Source organism: Nipponia nippon, unplaced genomic scaffold (genome assembly GCF_047370975.1).
Source record: "Nipponia nippon isolate SJK-2023a ecotype South Korea unplaced genomic scaffold, ASM4737097v1 scaffold_4, whole genome shotgun sequence".
In the NCBI taxonomy this organism is placed as follows: domain Eukaryota; kingdom Metazoa; phylum Chordata; class Aves; order Pelecaniformes; family Threskiornithidae; genus Nipponia; species Nipponia nippon.
In genome coordinates, this window is record NW_028262358.1 from 119172910 (window position 1) to 119187844 (window position 14935).

Sequence of the window (14935 nt, forward strand, 5' to 3'; positions counted from 1 at the left end):
AATGGGTGTCACTCCATTGCAGTCCATGCCGAAGCCTCAGGGAGAGGAAGATACCTGGTCCGCAGCTCCATCTGGAGTCCAACAGACCTGTTCCCTAGCTCGTCAAAAGTTGCCTCAGTCTGGATGCTCATAGCTCGCAGTGACCCAGGGATTATGTATCAGGGACCAGTTTGTAGATGGGACTTGCTTTATCTAGTCCCTAGATCGTATTTATTTGCTTCAAGCTTTGATTAAATTCTTGTAGTATTTCCTTTAGAAGAAGAAAAAAAACACCTCTTGGAATATACCTTTGCCTTTTTAACAAGGGTACACGAAAAATTAGAAGGAAAATGGATCAGCTCATAAAAGGGCAAAAATCCAGCACATTTCTTCCCCCTTCTCCTTATCAACAAGTGTTGCCTCTTTATTTTTGCATAGACATGGTAGTTAGCATGGCCCAGTGGATGGGCACTGGCCTAAGGCCAAGAGGCTTTCTGATTTGTCCCCAGACCTTTGGTACTGGGCAGTCACTTGGCTTCCTCCTGCCTTGTGTGGTTAGGCTGAGGTCCTAGGGCTGTTTGCTCAGCATCTGGCACGAGAGAACAGCAGCTTCACCACCTCCCCTGGGTTTTCAGTTTATGCATCTAGTGCAGACATGATCACACAGATGTGATGAGTTTCTGCTTTCAGTGCCTACAGTTGCTGTTGAACTTTATTGACATGAAGCTTTGGAAAGAGCAAGTGTTAAGCTTCTGCCTGACATATCCATTGTTGTCACGATAATTCACTCAGTCATAGAATCATAGAATCACAGAATACCAGGTTGGAAGAGACCTGAAGGATAATCTGGTCCAGCCTTTCTCGGCAGAAGTCATGAATTCAATGACTGTCTCACATTTCTCTTTCCTTTTTTTTGTTTCTTTTGAAGTATTGTTATAATTCTTATTACTATAAAAAATAACTGATATTAAATTCTCTTCTCCCTTATGGTTTTTTTCAGTGAAAAAACCCAAACCATCCACGATTTATCCCACGATTACATACTAACACACATTTTTTAACATGCTGTATATTGATCAAAGGGTCTGACTTCTGCTGTGTGAAAGCTGTACCTGACTCCCACAAGTAAGAAAGGCAAATTTTCTCCTCTGTGCTATTAGAGATTATCAAAACCTTCTGCAGATGCCTTGGGTATCGGTGAAGAATGAAGGCTCTCTGTTGAGAGGATCATGCAACCTAGTAAATTGGAGTTGGAACATGTGTGATGTAAATTTTCTGTCAGACGTTTCTTAGCCTATTACAGTATTAACAAACAAATGGATTTTCTTGCCTTCCTCACCTCATCATTCTTTTTCCCTAAGTTACGCTTAATTAAAAATGAGGGTGCCTCTGACAGTAAAGAAAATGAAACGGGGAAGGCACAGGTATTGGTTTGTATTTTTTTGTTTTTCTTTCCTTTCTGTTCCCGTTCAGCGTTGTCAGGGTAGTGATTTTCTCTTAAGCAACACTTAGGCATATGCATATGTTTGCATTTAATTTCCAGATGGGGAGGCAGGCTTCTAATAACAGTGCAAGTTGCTGCTTTATAGATCTGGATGACTGAATGACTTACCTTCCTTTTTCAGCTGGCCAAGAAACTGTGCCCCATACCCTGGGATGCCGACATACTCACAGCTGAGCCAGCCTTTTCGACTTTCAAGCTAGACTGGTGCAAGAAATGATTTACCTGCCCCAGACTGCAAAAAGGTTCACCAGCTCTTTTACACATGTGAGGCTGGCTCACTCTTGAATTCAGGCTCATACACACTACTTTACTTTTTGGCATGATGGCTCTTCGTAAATGTGTTTCCTGAAGTCTTGAGCAGATAGATAGGTTTTATTCAAGGAAATGTATTTAATCATTAGCACTGACATTTTGGTTAGGGCAAAAATATTTTCCTAAATGAAGGGTCTTGCAATGATTCCTCTCTGTTTCTTTGTAAGCACTCCTTTACAGACTTCTTGGAGGGAACGCCGTGTTTCTAGCTGCATCTCAGGTGTCTTGTCCTGGCTTGGCGAGTTGTGTTTTCCTGAGGGACCTTGCAGAGTGAGTCGTAGATCTCAGAGTAGCCAGGTCCAGATTATAGATGCTTTTGAAGTTCAAGACTAAAGGTTTGGACTAGCAGTGGATGCAATCTTGAGTGTAAGTAGAGGGATGGAGTACTGAGTGCACAGACATATTGATCTGAATAAGAATGCAGTTGCAAATAGGTATGTTATTAAACATGCTCTAATGCTGACCAGATGTAGCCGTCTACAGTATAATCAGCTACACATGGACTAGATATGCTGGCCTCCCTTTGTAGTCAGTATATGAAAAGAAATAGGCATTTCTAGGCTGCAGGTCATCTCATTTTCAAGTAGATATCTCAGGCATCTTATAAGTGCTTATTTCTCTCTTGTTTATAAAGGAGCCCATGGTGACTAGATCAAGTGTGAATACCTGCATTGTTGACATCTAAAGTTAGGTCAGATATTTCTTTCCTTGAATGTGTTTTCTACAAAATTACATATTTTCAATGAATATTTGTCATTACTTTCCTGAGTCTTGAAACTTGATGGTGTTTAAATGAATTTCTAGCACTTTGTTGATTGTAAGTTTACTAAATTGCTTCAAATCTTTTTTTTAACTTACTAGTCTTTGACAGTTTCACGTCGTGACCAAAAAAGACAAAAATTAGGTAAGTAGTTCAATAATATCTGCTTTCAGAAAACATGTCTCTTCTGAAGGGTTCTTAGCCTTCAGGAGGTTTGAACCCAGTTTTGCAGGATGGTTTTGATTCTGGTTTTGATTCTGATACTGAATGTAGCTGTCTAGAGGTATCAAAGTTCTTGCTGTAGCCAAGGAAACTTGTTTTTGTACTAACTAGATATCTAGAGCTCAGTAGGCCATATATACGCATATAGTGATATTTTAGACAATTTGTTTTATTTATAGCTCCTGCCTAATATTTGCACAGGCTGTCTTTGATGTTTCAGCCTAGGGCCTTTCAAAAGCACTGGACGGTCATGTTTAACTGGATCATGACTATTTGATCAGCTGAATTATTCTCTGACTGTAAAGACCAGATCGGTGCTGACAGTAATGGGAGCTCACACACCTAATACCCATGTGGGCATTTACGTTGCAGACGCCTAAATGTGGGTGTCTGAATCCAATGCTGACTCCCCACCTCTTGTCACTGTGCAAAGACGAAACCCTGGGAAGGGTTTATCTTTTTCTAAGGGATTCAGTGGTCCTAATATAGTTTCATTGCTCTGTCAGCTGTCCCTGTGGAGGACAGCAAGAATGCAAGAGAGAGAAGGCTAGTGTTGCTATTTATTTCTTGTTTTTACTCATCTTTGAAAACAACGGATACCAAAAATGGACATGGCAGTCTTATCCTTCTTGTGGCACAGAAGAGCAAAGAGCCTCTTCTCTATTTTGAGACATCAAAGGAATCCATGTCCTTCCAAAGAGCTTTTCCTTTTCCCAGTTAGTGATAAAAGAAAAACTTTCCCATTCTTTTTATTTCAGTGGAAACCTACCCAGGTCAGAAGCAAGGGTTTGGGGTTAGGGCTAGAGTCTATAACATGGAAAACATGATAATTTGCAACCAGAAATGCTTTGTACCAACCCAAGAATAACAGCTTGTCCCGCAGTCAAAAGCTCCTGGTGATATTTATGCACTGTAGTAATGCAGAACGCTCCGGCATGTCCGTATTTTGCACCCCAGCTCTGTGGGACATTTGTCCACACAGAAGGAGCTGGGGTGACACCAGCGGAGCTGTGAGCACCTCCATAACCCGCTGTGGCCTCGCGTGCCTGGAGGTGTGTTACCCCAACAGCACGAGTCAAGCATGGGAGGTCCAGCCTGATTTGGAGGACATGCTCTGGCTAAGCCTGCAAGGAGCTGCTTGCTTGGACAGCCTGTGTCACCTGGAGAAAGGATCAGGCCCTCTCTGGTGGAGTGAACACCCCCAGTAACACAGAGAAACTCTCTTCTCTCCAGCAAAGCAGAGCGTTTAGCGCGTGCAGCTTCCAGCTAGACCCCATGGCCTGGGAGGCTTTCCAGGGACTACCCAGCCCTGATCTTGGCAGAAGCCAACACAGCCTAGTTACAGCCCCTTCCAGCTGGCTCCGAGCCCGTTGGCACCATCTGCCAGCGGACGTGTTGCAGCGTGCCACGGCTTGGCCACTTCACTGTCCCTGCGCCACGGAGGCGTCCTGGGAGCTACTGGTGTTGGTTCGGTGCCTGTTGGTAAGCAATCCTTGTGCCAGGGGGAATCCCCCCGACTCACAGCCCCCAGCATCTTCTGCTCCCTTTGTGTCTCCCAGACAGCAGAGAGGGCAGGGGATGAGTTTGAATACATTGAGAAGGCAGCTACGACCTGCCAGGCATCCCCTACGCACCGCAGCAGCCACTGCTTTGTGCCAGTTTGGACATTTAATTGTGTTTAGGAGAGAGTCCCTGTGGGCTACACTTGTGCAGTAAAAATGTTCTCTGGCCCTAAGGGCAAGTGGCACTGCATTGCTCACATTTGAAGGGACTTTATATACCCAGACTGTCGGCAGTGAAAAGTCCTGTGGCTGTGCTGTCCCCCGGACCATACCAGGGTGCTGTTCGGGTGAGCACAGGCCAAAATATCTCCGGAAATTTTGTTAGTTACAATATGAGCACAATTGCAAGCCAGTGCTTGAGCCCTTTAGTTCATTAATATAGATATGCTCTGGATTTGACCTCCAGATCAAGGAAGTTTATTGATCATTATTCTTTCAGTCCCTCTTTGTTTATTCTTCAGTCTTTCTGGGATAACAGGCTACTGCATTCAGCAGCCTGCCATACTTAGGAACATCCCTGCTCCAGATCAGGACAGCTTTCCTGCCAGAAAGGGCTATGGGGCTGCAAAACAATCTCTTACAGGGGAGATGTTGAGACGGTCTGGACCTTGTGTGAGGGAGAGTGAGTCTTGCACTGGCCAGGGAAAAGCAAGGGAACCTTGAACTTGAAAGCGTTTTCTGCCTTGGCTCCTGTGACAGTGGGAGAGCAAGACAGGGATACAGGAGAGGGCTGTGCCCTGCCGCTGCAGGGAAAGCCGCCCCATTTTTTTGCTCTTAGGCTGTTCTCAAATATTTTTGTCCAGTTATTTCTCTTGCTTTTGTTGTCATAATGTTGGCAAAGCCAAACCTGCTAACGCTAGTTGTTCGCTCCGCACAGGGGACATGGCCACTCAGCTGCTCAACAAGCCTTCTCTTCTCCTTTTTCTGGGCTCCCCTTCTCAGAGAGCAGCAGCTGCTCCACGTCCTGCTGTCTGGTACATTCAGGGCAGGAGGATATCTCCTTTCTGATACTAATGACTTTGCCCATGATTTCTCAGCCTATTTGGAAGGAAAAAGTAGTTGTTGGACAATATCCACTATTATTTAGATTGGCGGTGGAAACCAAACTGGGCTACTTTGATAGCTTTGAAAAATACAGACTTCTCAGACCAGTATTTCTTTTGGACATGTACATTCAAGTAGCATTTAATTTATTTCTTTAACAAAAAAAACCCTGATACTCTTTATTAAATGTTCCCCGTTTGGTCTGAACCCTGCTTTGCTTTGAAGGTGCTTGGGATCATATCCTGTAGCCAGGAGAAGCTGGAGCATTTCTAGTCATTAACCAAGAATGCGTCCGAAAGGGGCTTTGGGGCTCAGAAATGACAAGGTGTTGGAGTAACCTTTCTAGTCAAAGTTTGAATCTCTTCTTAGACAACAGCTGTTGCAGGGAGAAAGGCCAAACTCCCTGAACACGCTCGGCAAAGCTGGTCAGTAAGGGATGATGTCTTGTCCAAGCGAGTCCTAGGACCTGCTGCAAAATCTTTCAGTGGAGTCAACAGGTTTTGAGATTCTGTTCTGTAATAAACACAGAGGAACAGCAATAATTGTAGACCATGGTGTTCATTTTGGTCACTATGATGATGTTATTATAACTGATTCCCAATCCACAAACACACCCTGTTTCCTTTGCTTGCCTAGCAGCTCTTATGAACCAAACATGCTGTTGAAAGGGAGCTGCAGATAATGTGGTTTCCCTGAGCCTTTCAAACATGTTATAAAACCAGTGGAGCCAAAGTAATCATCATTATTAGTAAGCACACTTGGAGCCTGAGCCTGAATCCGCTGTGAGTATAAACAACCTGTGTTCGTGTGTATCCTTCCTGCCTTTGGTGACTAAGGTTTCACTGTGAGATTAGGGGTTGAAGGCTGTGAGATAATAATTTCAGCTGTGTGCCTCTTCGTGCTATAAAGCCCATAGAATATCAGAAAATTTATTGCTGTGACTTAGTCGCAAACTCCCTGGAGTGGACAAGGGTTGCAGACCTCATGATAAATAGCACGTGCTAATATTTAGCAAATGATAATGCAGACCACAGAAAAGTATGGAGAGAGGAAAATATATTCCCAAGGGCTGATAACTAATGTAAAGAGCCAAGAAATAGTTCAGAGCAGGAGGGAATTTCCCCAGCTTCCCTCCTCCGTGGATAAGTCACTGCCTCACTGATGCGCTGTGCAGGGCCCAGCATTGATCCCTCCAGCACTGAAGTTACTCCTGGCAATAGTTCAGAACATACAAATTCACAAAGCCCCACAGGCAGAGCAGACCCGATGTTTTCCAGCCCCAGCTGGAAGGTGATACAGGCTATATTTGAAGCAGCTGAAACAGCTTGTGGCTAAAACTTAACTGGTTGTTTACAGGGCTCCTCCGATGCCTCTGTGTCACCTGCTCCATGCACAAGGTGGGTACTTTACAAGACCATTTCCCTGTCACCACTCTCAGCTAGTCCCTTTCCAGAGAGCTAAAAGATCCTCAGTCTTCTTGCATCCAGTCAGGAAGGGCACATCCCCACTAGAAATCTCCCTGTGCCTGGGATATGCCCTCCTGGAAGAGTCACGTTCCCTTACTGTAAACAGAAATGTGCCATCAGAGAGGATGAGGCACATGTAATATGATGTCAGATGGCGGTAGGTGAGCCCTACTTGAATCAGGATCACTTGGTGAGGTACTAAACACGCGTGTGTACAGACAGCACCATTCCGGTGAGTGCTGTGCCAAATTATGTCAGTCCTTGAGGCAGCAGGGTTTGTACAGCTGGTAGGTGGTTGCAGTAAGCCAGGGCCGGGGTGACCCCCAGACTGTTTTTCTTTTTGTGGCCTTAAACAGAGGCAGCTGGAAAGTGGATGATGCCAACCAGCTGTGTCTGCTGTTTGTGGTCTGGGACAGAGAAGGGGCCAGGTATAGTGAATTCCTGGTGAATGAGTAAAAGGGGATGAGAGGGAGGAATGAGAGGGGCAAGTCTCAGCCTTGAGACATGATGGGTCTGCAGTGGATGGAGCTGCTTCCCGTTGATGCCTGCAGGAGATCTGTACCTACTTCATCACCATATTCCAACCTGTGTTAGAAGTCGGTCTTTGTGCCTAAAATATTATATGCAGAGAATCTGTTTATTCATCCCCAACCCTAGCCCAGCGCAACACAAGCTCGCAGTGTGCTGTGGGTTGTTACAGAGTGATGCATGCCTTTGCAGAGCTGGCTGCAGCGCTGGCAAATGCCCACCTCATGCACCACCACTGTGCTTAATCCAGAGCTGAAATGCGGAGAGCTCAGAGGCAAAGGGCAGCAATTGCCTAAGGACGTTAGGTGTTACTTTGGGATAGGAGGTGTAAAATGATGCAGGTAAACAACTGAACATGAAGGGTAAGGCTTTGCTTTCAATGGATTTTGATTCAGATATTTCCATCAGTTGTGAGAAATACAGCTTGTTGGTGATCAGGGATACAGTCATGAGACTTCTGAAAGACAAGGATTAGAACTGCAGCCTGTGTCCAGTGTGATGTGTTTGTGCTTGGCCTCATAAGGTGAGAATTAAAGTTTCCTGTGTGATTATGTGGAAACTGCAGTAAAACATATATAAAACCAAATTGTGGGTCATGCGTTTCAGATGCTGGAAAGGGAGAAATGATAGATAGCCTGTGGCAAAATCCGATGTATGTATGTGTGACTGCAAAAGATCAGAAGAAGGCATAAGCATCTGATTTAGAATACTTGTACTGCAGAGGCAGATTCATAGCATATGTTGAGAGCTTATAGGGAACAGACCATGTAGTATGTGATACCACACGCAGAGAGAGCTAGCACACTGGAAACTTCATTCTTCTGGGAAAAAGATCATGCAGCAACATTTATTTTTAAGAGGCACCCTCATGTTTTATTTATTCATGCTTTCTGTCATGATATTTGATAGCATTGCATTTCAGCACTTGGAGACGTACTGCTCGGGAAGGCAGGCTTGGAGAGTACCTGTGCTCTGCTCAAACCCATTTCCCTGTGGCTGCGTACCATACTAGTCCCATTATTTGACCATTGTGCATCCTGAGAGAAAATTATATGTAGTTAGGTTTAGCTAATGAAGCATATCCTGGGAGAGATGCACTGGAGGAGGACGTCATAGATTAATGGACCCAAGGAGCAGGTCAGTGATATGCTCACAAGTAGTAAGTCCAACCCTTCCTCCTGAGTTTAAAAATGAACAGGAAAACAGTACACTTTCAAACCCGTGTGTGCTCAAATCAGAGCAGCAGTGCCACAACTAAACCTGCTCCTCATCCTCGTTCCTTCCACATCACACAAGGGAGCTGGCTGTCCTGCCTGTGCCCTCCCTCTGCTCGACCTGACAGCCCTTTTTATGAGCAGACCGAAATAGTGTGCATTCAACCTCTGGCTATGGGTGAGAAGAAGCCTCAGATAGTTGTCTACCCCCTTGCTGGAGCAGAGGTGACTGGTGGAGGCACATCCCCACTGGCCAAGAATCTCTCATCTGCGGTGACACACAGACCGTTCTGTCAACACCTCCTTCGTGCTGGATGAAATATCATTTGAGTGAGGCCAGGGGGAGCAACCTTTCTCCTTCAGATCCCTTTTCCAGTGACTCGGGGCTGCTTCCAGGGTATTGAACAGGCAGCCAAGGCCTCTTACTGCTCTCTCCTCTGACATCCTCCGTCAGCATCCTCCTGCAGCGTAGCTAGGCGGAACGGGGAGTCTGCTGGCTACTTTCCAGCCACCAACAGCTGCATGCTCCCCTCCTGAGAAGCAGTTCTGGCCCAAGAGAGATGGCCTGATGCAATGAAATTTAGGGAAAGACCTGAGGCAAAGTTGCAGAACTGGGAGGAAGGGATCGTTGCTGGGAGAGGGACAGTGGGAAAGACTACAGGAAGGGAACTGACAATAACGAAGGGAGAAATGATTGGCAATCGAAGGAAGGTGGGGCTGGTGGAGAGGGAATGGAAGAGAAAACTCTGAGAGGAGTGATTCAATCACTTTGTGGATAATACAGGATACTTGAGCCAGGATTTTTTTTTTTTTTTTAATTCCAACTTTGATCTGTGATTTACTGCAGAAGAATTGTTTTATTGTTGTGCGCCTGACTTTCCCCATTTATGAAACAGGGATAATGGCCATTAGAAACCCTATAGCAGGTGAGGGCATCTTAAGAACCTAGACTAAAAGTGTTGACATTTGAGCATTATCAATAGACACGTGGAGACAGGCTGTCTCTCTGAATACTTCAGCGAAAATCTTCTTGAGTGTCTTTAAATTTGGCAGCTCCTAGAGCACATACACCCAACCTGAAGCACCTTCACAAGGTCTGACGCTGGTACTTACGCCCTTAACTGTTCTGCCTCCTCGTGACAGGTTTTGCAATGTCTGGTGATGTAGCGGTTGTCACAAGGGGAGGGAGCAGCAGAGCTCTGAGCACTTCCTTAAGGAGCAACCAGCCATAAGATTTATCTGCCACTCCAAAGGTGTAAGTGATGGAGGACCCTGCCTGCATCAGTGCTGGAGAGCTGGGCAGACCTGGGTGACCTTAGACAAGCCATTTATTCCCTCCCTGCTTCAGCTCTCTATTTAAAAAAAAAAAAAAAAGTGAGGATACTTTCCAGGACAGTGATGAAGGTAAGGGAAAGAGTAGGATGTGATGAGGTGGAGTGAGACAGTCCATGGAAGTACACAGATAGAAGTTCCTCTGAAAGGCGGATGTTTGTCATCTGCCGTTCATCGTGCCATTCACCTTGCTGCACTCCACCCTCAGTCGATGATCGCTACCATCACTCAGAGACTTGAAGTGATTTTAACAAATTGCCTGAGATGTGCTGTTTCTCATTTCAATAGGTCTTAGTCAAGACAGCAGAGGCAAACAATTCAGTGTCACGATGCTGATAGCAAAAGACTCACACATGCTGATATCAAGAGACTTATCGAGTTCATTTTGATCTTTTTTGTCTTGCTTTTCTCATCTCATCAAACAACCACCGCTGGACTCCACAACTGTGTCTCTTTGAGATCCTCTCTTAGGATTCACAGCCCAAGCCTGAAGCTCCCTAAAGGACTGGTCATTTTGGAGATCTTTGCCTTATCTTCAGATGTGCTCAGTTCTCTTTTCAGAACCCAAGTAAGCGATGAGGTTTTCAGATATTAGTGTTTCAGATACAGTTGTGACCGTTAGGCTCATACTTGTCTGCCTTCATCTCTGTGCTTGTTCTACACTTGCATATGTGTGCAGTAGATATGTTGACCGGTGGGACAGAGTAGGGAGCCAGAGATGTTCAATAGCTTGCTCTTCAGTTACTTGAAAGTTTCACATCTTCTGAACCAAGGCAGTACTTGGCCTTTATTTCCCCCCCACTTTGCTGTCCCAGAACTGCCCCGTCCAGCTATTACATTTATGCCAGTCTGAGTCACAGCACCCCTGGAACAAGCTGTTCTCTTCATCACTCTTTGGAGCAGTCTGTCTGCTTTAAAAGGGTAGGGGGCCCTTGTAGAGGCCACTTAATTTTCTTCAATTTACATCATTTTCCTGCTCAGATGTTTGGCTTTTTTGGGGTGTGCGTGTGTCTCTAAACTTCAAGAACTCTGTTGAAACAGCTATTTCATTTCTGCTGTTTATGTTTAGTGGAATGACACAAAGAAATGAAGAGCTCTTTCTTCATGACTCTAATCCACCCCTTTAATCACAAAAAGCTGATGATTCAGACATTACACTGATCCAGAATCCTGTTCTTATTACTGGGGTGAGCCCCATTATATGTGGTGGAAACAAGAGTTCTGATCTCTGCAAAGAGTGGCTCTAGGCACTAACTTTTTCATGTGCCAAGGTACCTTACTGCTGTTCCTGTGGGTTAGCTGACTTTCACCAAGTTGGGAAACGTCCATAAGCAGAGCTGTGAGTGGAAGTGACATATTTACCTCGCCTTGTCTCCTTTCATCCCGTTTTAGACCTCAAACTGTCCAACAGCATTAGGAAGCCCCACAGAATGAGAACTTGAAGTCAGTACTGCTGGATTTACTGAATCTCTGTGCTATCTCCTGACACTAACATTAACTGAATACATTGGGAATGGGACAGAATATGACTTCTGTGAGATGAGTTTCAGGGATATGGGAAACAGGAAAACCTTAGAAATAAGACTTGGGAAACCAGATCTGCCTGCTATGTTTTTATTGCAATTAGCCAAGGAGCTGGCTCACATCCAGTTATCTCTGAAAAACAGAAGGATCAAAGAAGAACCAGAGGGCAGAAGAAAATACGTTGTATTGATCTTTACGAATAAACAGCAGTCATTAAAAGAGCTAGTAACTATCCATTAACTTTGGCTTCCATCTCTAGTAAAACAGTCTAAATAAGGAAAGCAGAAGAATTTGCTGTGCCATGCATTCACATGGAGCCATGTGTATGTTAGCTAACCCTCAAGATAGTTGCCAAAACAGAATGTAAATAATGGAAAAAGAAAGGAGTGGATTTTTTCGTAACAGAATAATGGAGAAAATACTAAACAAGGTAAATCTGTAAGCAGTTAAAGCAAACCTCATCCCTGGTGAAGACAAGTTTCCTGAGTTTTCTGTGTGACTTGGAGCACACTTTAGTTATTAATTCAATTCCTTTAGTGGCATGTAGGAAGTATGCAGACCCTCTACAGAAGTTAACTTTACCATTGAAAAAGAACATGAATGACACATGCATAGATTTGTAAGAAGCAAATCCAGACGTAACTTAATCACTTACTTTGATCCAACTGCTGACCAAGTAGATGAAAAGAACGTGGTCGGTTAATCTGTGTAAATAAGATGTCTGTTCACGTACTGAGGCAATTAATGTATTGTTTCATGAAGACTGAGCTGAAAAATTAATTTAGATTGACTGGAGATGAAGATTATAAAACAGACTGAAAACAGGCTGGAGGGACCAGAAACACATAGTGATGAATAAATGCCAACACTTGGTGGGAGATACCTCCGGGGAGCAGTAGGGAACAATGTTAAACTGTTTTTGCTTAAGATCCTTATTAATGATTTGGAAGGAGGCTTGGCTATGATGCAAGCTCAGGGCTGGGATGGTGCTCATCTTGGGAGAGATCATGCTTTCCAAAGCACTAATACTAACGACTCTTGATATGGCAAATTTTGGATAAATCAGAATCACAGAAAATGTTGCCAAAAAGTTCAGTCTAGGGGCCCTACCTAGAGTGCTAGTTATTGCACCTGTCTGTAGATGCTTCACTTTGAAATCTAGGTCCACGAAGCCCACCATTTAGAGCAAAAGTAAGTAAGAAGTTCTCTTGGTTTCCACTTCGATTCAGCCTCTCCCACTTTATCTAATGTTTGTCCAACTTTGTCCACACTGGAGTCTCCATACCAGAGCCTCCTGGCTGATCCCATATACATGCTGTTTCCTTGTACTGGTATTTGAACATGTATTGTGATTCTAGCAAGTATCTTGATACTATTAAACGTTTCAGACAGAGGGCTGGTGAAGCAATAGGGAGTTGTACAGTCTCTGTTTCTATACCAAATTTACTGTTCCCCAGCCTGTTTCCAGAGGCCTGGGATTTACTCGGTGAAAGCTGCTCTTCAAGACTGTTCTTTGGGGACTATCATCGTTACTTTGAGAATGGAGATTCAGTCCCCTGGGTCACCTGTCACCTCTTGACTTTGATCGTGGATGTTCAGCAGTCCTGCTGAGGGGAGAAGGGCATGGTGCTGGCTGGGAAGAGGGATGGGGCAATGCAGATTGCCTTGCTGCACACATCTGGGCAAAAGGAGCTGGACAGGTAACCCCATCCCATATCTGGAAAGAGGGGCAGGGAGAGAGTTACAGGAAATGCAGAGCACTTTTGCTCTCATTTCACAATGCATTTGTTGGCACTGGCCATCGCTAGTTGTAAGGCCCTGTAGAAGTTATTCATCCATTAGGCATTGCTGTGCTGCCCCAGGAGATGCTACGTCGCTGTGCGTGTCTCCTGCAAGGCTCGGGAAGAAATACAGTGGGATTGTCTGTGCTGGATTCAGTTTTCAGGCCACCAGTTTGACAAGGCTGGTTTATATTCTGTGTTGTGAACTCCCTGGGGCAGGGAATGTCTTAATGGGTTTCATTTGCACAATGGGGTTGCTTCTTTGTGGTCTTAAGGAAACATGCACAGTGCTTAGACACTGAATAGCAGGATTGAGATTAGGAGGCAAATTAAAACATGAGTGACAAAAGGGACAAGCCACAGACAAAAAGCAGGTGAGGATGGAGAGAGAGAGCATTAACCACAGGAACACATTCATTTCAGCCCCTGCAAGAATCTCAGTTTTCTCTGTGGAGTCTTCTGGTTTGGGTAGAGATACCATAAAATATGGCAGTCTGAGGGTCGCAAATGCCAAATTTCCTTCTTCTCCTTCTCCAGTGCTTGGCTGAAGGAAACATTAATCACGTATTCCTGTGCTTAAGTGAACAGTGGTTTGGGACTTGAGTAGGAGGAATGACTAAGAACTAAGAATTAATTGCTTGATTCATTCTCTGATCATTCTTTACAAGTATTGGAAAAGGTGTTATTATCTATTACTGCTGAAAGATCATTATTTTAATTGTCCTTTGATGAGAACAGAAAACAAGGGAATCAGTTACTCAGTGTGGCCTATTAGTAGCGTGTTAAAGAAAAAAGCAGAATCCCATGAAGCTTTTCCCAAAGATGACATTTATTAGGTTGTAAAATAGCCTCCCATAGAAGCATTTGAAGCCCTGTCAATTGGTAGGTTACTGAGACCAAGAGGCCATAAGACCTTCCTCAATTAATTACTGTTTGAACTGGAGTGAAACTTTAAAAAAGTTGATTTGAAGATTCCCAGTGACTGTGAGTATCCCACAACCCTTGCAAAATTGTCAAAGAAACTGGATTTATTTCTGTTCTGAATGTCTAGATTCAACTTCTAGCTATTGACCATTGCTAGATTTTTTACTTTTAAGGCTGAAGAAACCTCAGTAGCTAATTTTTATTGTCTCTTTAAATACTTATAGTCTGTGATCAAGAAACCTCTCAGCCTTTTCTTTGTGAAATTAAAGAGGTATATCTTCTCATGTCTTTCTTCAGAATGAAGTTTCCCAATTCTTCATTCATTCTTGTGGCTTTTCCCTGAATTCTTTCCCATTTCTTAGTGTCTGCAGCCTCTGAAATAGGCTCTGAATATCAGCAGCAGTTGCAGCAATGCCAAATTGGGATGATAAATAATTTCTTTGCTTCTACTTGATATTACATCTCTAGTACATGCATTACCCTGCTGAAGATGTCAGACTGGTAGTCCATATTAAACCAATTAGATTCTATAACTTGCTAGGCTTTTTCCAGTTTGCTTCTGCCCTCCTTTCTCATGTCTGAGAAGCAAGATCTCCACTGTTTAATCTTACATTCAGGACTTTGCATATGTCTGTACTGAAATTCATACTGTTAGCTTGTGTGTGGTTTATTGGATTGCTTTCTAGATTGCTTTGGTTTATTATCCTCTTCATTCCATACCACTTCCCCAAACTTTCACAAACTTACTAAGTAATAATTTAACTTTTTCTTCCATGTCAGCAG

At 44.0% G+C, this 14935-nt stretch overlaps 1 protein-coding gene across 2 annotated transcripts in view; it reads left to right on the plus strand.

The window, feature by feature from the left end:
* The window catches only part of EVA1A (eva-1 homolog A, regulator of programmed cell death), a 210360-nt gene that overhangs the window by 119295 nt on the left and 76130 nt on the right, over positions 1-14935 (plus strand). Inside the window, exon 1 of one of the 2 annotated variants that reach the window (XM_087777159.1) lies at positions 6766-6780. The exons of the other annotated variant lie outside the window; for it this stretch is intronic. The gene's annotated coding sequence lies outside the window, so the exon portion shown is untranslated. Of the gene's footprint in view, positions 1-6765; positions 6781-14935 lie in introns of those variants that run through there. 2 annotated transcript variants of the gene reach the window in all.